This window comes from Empidonax traillii, unplaced genomic scaffold (assembly GCF_003031625.1).
Source record: "Empidonax traillii isolate 1590-97213 ecotype Southwest subspecies unplaced genomic scaffold, ASM303162v1 scaffold210:size766637, whole genome shotgun sequence".
In the NCBI taxonomy this organism is placed as follows: Eukaryota; Metazoa; Chordata; class Aves; order Passeriformes; family Tyrannidae; genus Empidonax; species Empidonax traillii.
The window spans coordinates 5,263-11,625 of NW_020955403.1; the positions used below are offsets into that span (position 1 = coordinate 5,263).

Here is a 6,363-nt window from a genome sequence, read left to right on the forward strand (position 1 = left end):
TTTTTTTTTTTTTTTTTTTTTTTTTTTTTTTTTTTTTTTTTTTTTTTTTTTTTTTTTTTTTTTTTTTTTTTTTTTTTTTTTTTTTTTTTTTTTTCAAAGTAGTACTGATTTGGTTTAAATGTCCCATCCCTGGACGTGTTCAGGACCAGGTGGGATTGGGCTTTGAGCAACCTGGTCTAGTGGAAGGTGTCCTTGCACATGTCTGGGAGCTGGAGTAGATTATAGCCCCTTCCAATCCAAACCATTCTGTGATTCTTTGATTCCAAAACTCTTCTACTAATTCTATTCCTAGCATACAGGTGCAGAAGTGCAAAGTTCACTTAAATTTATTATGTTTACACAGTGCCAACAGTTCAGACAAATGAGGCTTTATACAACTCAAACCCTTAATTAAACCACACCTTTAATTAAATCACTGCCCCTCTGTGCTCGGTCAAGCCCATTATCCCATTTCTACAATAATGTATCTTTAAAAAGTATGTTTTAACATGTCATTCTAACACCTCTGAAAGAGTAACTTGGAAAAGCAGAACTTGATTTCTTAATAAGACAGAAAGAGTAGATATCTACCTCGATTGCTCCAAACTTTATAAAAACCTGCATTTTGAACCAATCTTTCTAATACATGTCTCCAAAAGATCATTTAAAAATCTCACTAGCACTGGCTTACATCCTTTATTAAGTTTATATGGTTGCATTTGTTTGTTCAAAGCTGCTGGTTTTGCTTTCTCCTATAAGGTGCACTTCCCCAAACAAACAGGCTCGCTACGATTAACAAAAATCAAACAGATAGTGAACCATTCTTCACAGTTTTACCATCTTTCTTTGACTATGTCTTGTTTAGATATATCACCTAGAGATAAACAATAATGGTGCTATGGTGTGTCACTAAGTGATTATATTTGATCTGGGGCATTTGTGCCCACCACATCACTTACTAGAAGGGCCAAATAGCAGCAGCACCAGTGTCATTCTGTGCAGTACCTGCCAGATGAAACAGTTAATTCACCTGAGGAGTTCCAAGGGTTTGTCAAATACTCAGGCTACGCCAAGTGAGACAAGTTATGCCATTACAAATGCACGCTGCAGACCTGGCCTAGGCTGCACAATATCAAGGTCCAGGATTCTGTGCTTTACAGACAAGTAAACCATGCTACAAAAGTACTGAGTGATTTACACAACTCTGGATAGAACCCAAAAAATTGCATTCCAGCTATTATCCTTAAATATACTAATATTTATAAATTTTTTCAGTTCTGAAATATATAAAGAGGTTACTCAGTGTAGAACAGATGTTTGGTGTAAAACAAGCATTAGATAGAGGGAATCCTAACATACAGTGACGTGACACCATTAAGGAAGGGAAACAGGTAAAAGGATACAGCTGGCTAGGAAAGAAGCTTTACATTTCATCTGGTACTTAGACAAAAACTATCATTAAAAGATTTAACAAAAAATGGCTTTGTTTGGTCAATTGGCCCACAGCTTGTGCCTTATAAAATGTTCTAAAACAGACACTAGCATAAGAGCTGTAATAACTCTATAAGCATATAATCACATTGCACGTGTTGTATAGATCTTATTCTGTAATGGACAAACAGTTGAACCAGCTGTAGTGAAACTAATACAGTGTATACAATTTTACATGCCCCTTTTCATCACACTCATTCATTTTAGCTAAGCGTTGTCTCCAGTCCATACTCACTACACCAAAGAATTTCAGGCACTAAGACCTCTGGGTACCCATTCAGTAACTCCCACATCAAGTACCAGCCACAGTGTATTATAGGAGGTCGAGATCCCTTGTGTGCTATGGTCAACAAATCACAACAGTGGCTTGCTTAACTTTTTCAGCTTGCTAGCATCCTCAACATTCATTCCTTTTAAAAGGCAATCTATTTGTAGGTACTACTTAGATTCTTTAACAAAACGTTGTGCATAGTCAGTTTGCTTCTTTATAAATAAGGCCATTAGCACCATCCCATGTCTTTTAGTCTGACAACCTATTTTCCCCAATAAAGCTGAGCTTTTATAACATCGCTAAAATGCACATAAATGTCAGAGTTGGACTATGTATCTATGTATATTAATTCTTCCTGGACTACTGAAGTAATACCTATGCAAAGCGTACTGCAATAATTAAATATAGTACACAGAATTTTAAGTGACAAGACTCTTATTTGTGGTTTTGGGCTAAGATAAATAGATTCTCCTGCATATTAGTAACGGTCCTTTCCAGCAGACCAGAAAAAGCCACTAAACTCTGTCTTCCCACAGGGCTGTCACACACAGCAATGCTGTCAGTCAGAGAAGTCGGATAGGTCAAACCCTTTTTGGTTTTGCTAAAGTCACTGTGTAAACGCCGTGCCTTATTTTTCCTTCTTTTTAATATTATATGGTCAACATTTTTTTTTCCTCAGTTTTAAAAACATTATCAAGACTGAAACTATGTACATGCCTCAGCATAAGCACATAGTGGACTGAGGACAAAAGTAGTCTGCTGATTTCAGGACAACCACTGTGTAAACCAGGGTTGCACAATCAATCTCTTCATGCAAAAGCAACACGACTCTACGAAAGCGCAAGATCAGCGCCTTAAAGAGAAAAACCTAAAACCCCAGCTCCCCCACCAGCAACCAAGCCAGCATGACATTTTCCCACCTACATCGATGTGTGGAGAAAGGAGACAGGGTGGAAGGGGGAGGGGGAGGAAACATCTTGGCATGGGAGTCTTTCTCTGAAGAAAACGTAAATCAAATGGCAGAGTTTGGTCAAAAAGACTGCAAAAAACTTAAAGAGCACAAAAGTGAGATCAAGAAAACTTCAGATGAATGCCAAGCAGCACACTGACAGCATGAAGTACTGAAACTACACCAACTCACAACATTTAAAAACTGTACCTTAGAACCAAGACAAAATACAATACCTCAGGGAAAAAACAAGAGTGAAGTGACAAATAATGGTGGAAGAAATGTGAAAAATACTATAGTCATTCCCACGCCTACTAGAAAGCTGAAGCAGCAATAAAATTGTACAAGCAAATGCTCCAATGTTAAAATTCCCTAAAGGAAGTTATTCAGCACTAGTTTCTGCATTCTTCTCTCCTGAGGTTCAGTTCTGTGCACACACACAAAGAAACTTTGAATTAGTTGATCAGCACTTCAGAGACCAAGCCCCCACTGTGTTCTTACTATAGACCTGTGCTGAAGTAGTAAGCAAAATAGCAACTCCTAACATACAGAACACTACTACTGAAAGCATTAAGTCATCTGGGAACCCAGAGATATACAGAAGGCTTTTCTTGCACCAAACTTCCACAAACTAGAAACAAATATACAGGGAAAAGGATTTTTTTTTTATTGAACTATATTTCAACCTTACTGACATGTTTCCTTTTGTTTCACTCAAGAATGGCTGCTAAAATGTACATTTTCGGGTAGTTCATGGCCTGAAAAAGTACCTGATAACAAAAACAACTTAGAAGTCAATAAAATTGATGGTTTATTTCCATTTTTGTTCCATATAAACAATAATTTAGGACTTTAGGATATAAGACTCATTTTCACAGCTGACAAATTTAAAAAATGTAACTCTAACTATAAGCAGAAGGAAATATTTTCCCCTTATCACTACTTTTGTAATTAATGGCTTGGCACATAGATGAGAAGTTAACAAATTATTTTCATCACGTTCAGAGTACCTCTTGCAGTATCTGAAAACACGGGAATCATGGGTACTTGAACAAGTGCAAGTTTTAGGTAACACATATGATATCTAGAAGGTAGATGTGCTGCTTTACTGAGTTCTTAACAAAGTTTTCTTGAAAAAAAAACCTAAACGAAACACTGATGTGCACTTCACTCTGCAACACAGTCCTGCAGGCACAACACTAAGACTTAGAATTAAAGAAGCACTTAGAAAAGAAATTTTTGTATATTATTTCCGATTTTTAACAGGACAACCCCTGACACGAAAACCCCCAGCCTCCCTTCTCTGGAGTCATGCAGATCGCCATTTAACTCTTTTTGCTCTGTCTTTTTTCTTTTTTTGCCAACTAAGGAATGCACGTCCAGTGTGCCGCCTAGAAGTGGCCATTTACCCCAGGACACTACAGAGAGAGGCACAGCTTTACATTCGATGTCTCCTACTGCAAATAAACGCGCATTTCCTGCAGCGGAGAGTTCGAGGTAAACAAACAATACAGACTGAAGCCCTTTTCACAGAAACACGGAAACCACGGCGTTTCTTACTGGTCCGAATTTACACTTGACAGTTCTTCCCGTTTAGAAAAACGAGCATCTCTGACTGCCCTGACAGCTCTCGGGGAATGCCTGGCTCCTGTTCTGACAGCCCTGGAGTGCAGACCCCCCGGCTAAGCGCGCCCAGGGCTCGATGCCGCGGTACGAGCTGTATGGGTGGAAGGTCCGGCGCTTCCCGGCACATCGCGACATGGCGCGACTCTTCGCCTCTCGTCACCACAGGCGGGAGACCCGGGCGGCGGGCCCTCGTCACCGCCACCCTCTGCTCCTTCCTCCGCTCTCCCTCACCTCGACACCTCCCCGGCCATTCCGGGACGAGCGAAGGGACGGGGCACCGTGCGGGAGTTCTCCGCCACACACAGCGGCGAGGCGGCAGCACCGCTGCTGCCCGGCGTGGGAGGCCGGTCCCGGGGCCCGCTCCCCCGGCCCCACGCAGCGCCCGGCTCGCCCCCGCCGCAAGGAGCGCCTCCTGCTCAGGTGCCGTTCCGCGGGCACCGCGCCGCCGCTGCCGCCCCTCCCCGGGGGAAAGGCGCGGCCGCCCCGCGCTTCCCCCAGCCGGGCACCTGCTCCCGCGGGCCGGCCGGGGGTGTCAGCGCCGCCGCCCCGCTCCCGCCCCGCTCCCGCCGCCGCCACACGCACCCGGCACCCGCCGCCGCCGCCATCTTGGGCGCCCCGAACCGCCGCCACCGCCTCGGAGCGGCCCCTCGGCGACGTCAGCGCCGCGCGGGGCCGCCCCCGCCCGCCCCGGCCCCCGCCCGGGCCCCGCGGGGCTCCCAGCGAGCGCCTCCCGCCGCCCGGGGCGGGAGCGGAGCGTCCGGGGGCCCGCGGGGAAACACGCAAACGCCCCGCACTCACCCACCGCCCCCACCCCGGGGGCTGCCCCGGGCTGCCGCCCCGCACCCACCTGCCGATCGCCATGTGCCGGCGGCGGGTCTGTCACCAGATTTGTAGTGGAAACCGAAGTCCTTCCCACGTCCCCTCCCACCTCCCCCGGCCTCCCCCGCCCGCCAGGCCGGTCCCGCGGGGCCGGGCGGGGAGGGAGGGGGTCGCTGCCCGGACAGGGGTGCTGGGGCGGGCGGGCAACAGGACACGGTTCCCGAGGCACCGGGGGCTGCTGCTGCCCGGGCCCGCGGGACACCTGTTGGCTCTGGGGTGGGTCTGTACCCAGCCGGGAAGGGTGTTCACATCGTCCTTCCTATATTTCACTCGTGCTTTCTCGTCGTTGTCTCCGTCCTTGACGGTGCGAGCTCTGGGTGCGTGGGCTGAGCAAAGAGCCGCGCCCCAGGCCTCGCCCGGTGGCTCCCCCGGCTCGCCGGTGCCACCGCGAGCCACCTCTGGCCTGGCCGCTGCCTGGATGTGACACACCGACCCTACCGGGGGTCTCAGCCCGTGAAACTCCTTCACATCGTCTGTCTCTCTGCGTGTTGTTTGTGAAAACTTCTGCAAAGCAGCTCGCACGGAAAAACCCCCAAGCTCTTATCAAGCCTCTGTTACCCATCTTTTTCAGTCTCAGGTTTCATTACAGAACCTTAAATAGGCAAAAAACTTGTAAACCCATGTCCTGCGGATGTCCTATTTTGTAAATTTGAGGCATCTTTGCACCGGTCCTATTAGAACTAAAGTTTCTGAAGTACAGCCAGCTCTTTTTAGCTGCTTTCTAATTCTGCCAGCACTAAGTTGAATTAATTTACACTTGTGTGTGCCTGCTGCTCTACCTCGTGCACAGGTAGGCTGTGTTTGGGACAAGAGGAGTCTGGTTTAAACTCCTTCCTTACTGGGCACCATCACTTTTTACATCCATGCTGAAGTGGGTTGGCTTGTAATTTATGTGAACCTGCTCTGAAAGTCAGTGCACGGGCTACTGGTGATTGCAGAACGTGGTTGTGGTGCATGTGCTGCTGCTTAGTCACAATAAACAAGTAGTGGTTTGATGCAGCGTGAGCATTTCAGATCAGACCCTCTTGTTCTGGATCCATTATGCATCAGGATGTTTTCATGACGGCATCAAAATCTTGCACATCTGTTTCTATGTTTCTAATTGTGTCATCACAGAAAATGTGTTTCAGTTTAAAACTTGAAAACTGTAGGCCCCAGTTGCCTCAGT

The 6,363-nt window shown here is 46.4% G+C and overlaps 1 protein-coding gene across 3 annotated transcripts in view; it reads right to left on the minus strand.

The window, feature by feature from the left end:
• The window catches only part of LOC114059242 (ubiquitin carboxyl-terminal hydrolase 44-like), a 7,704-nt gene extending 2,443 nt beyond the window's left edge, over positions 1-5,261 (minus strand). The window contains exon 1 of one of the 3 annotated variants that reach the window (XM_027887456.1): positions 5,164-5,261. The gene's annotated coding sequence lies outside the window, so the exon portion shown is untranslated. Of the gene's footprint in view, positions 1-4,547; positions 4,569-4,898; positions 4,969-5,163 lie in introns of those variants that run through there. The other 2 variants (XM_027887454.1, XM_027887453.1) reach the window with 2 other exon arrangements.
• Positions 5,262-6,363: the final 1,102 nt, after the last annotated feature.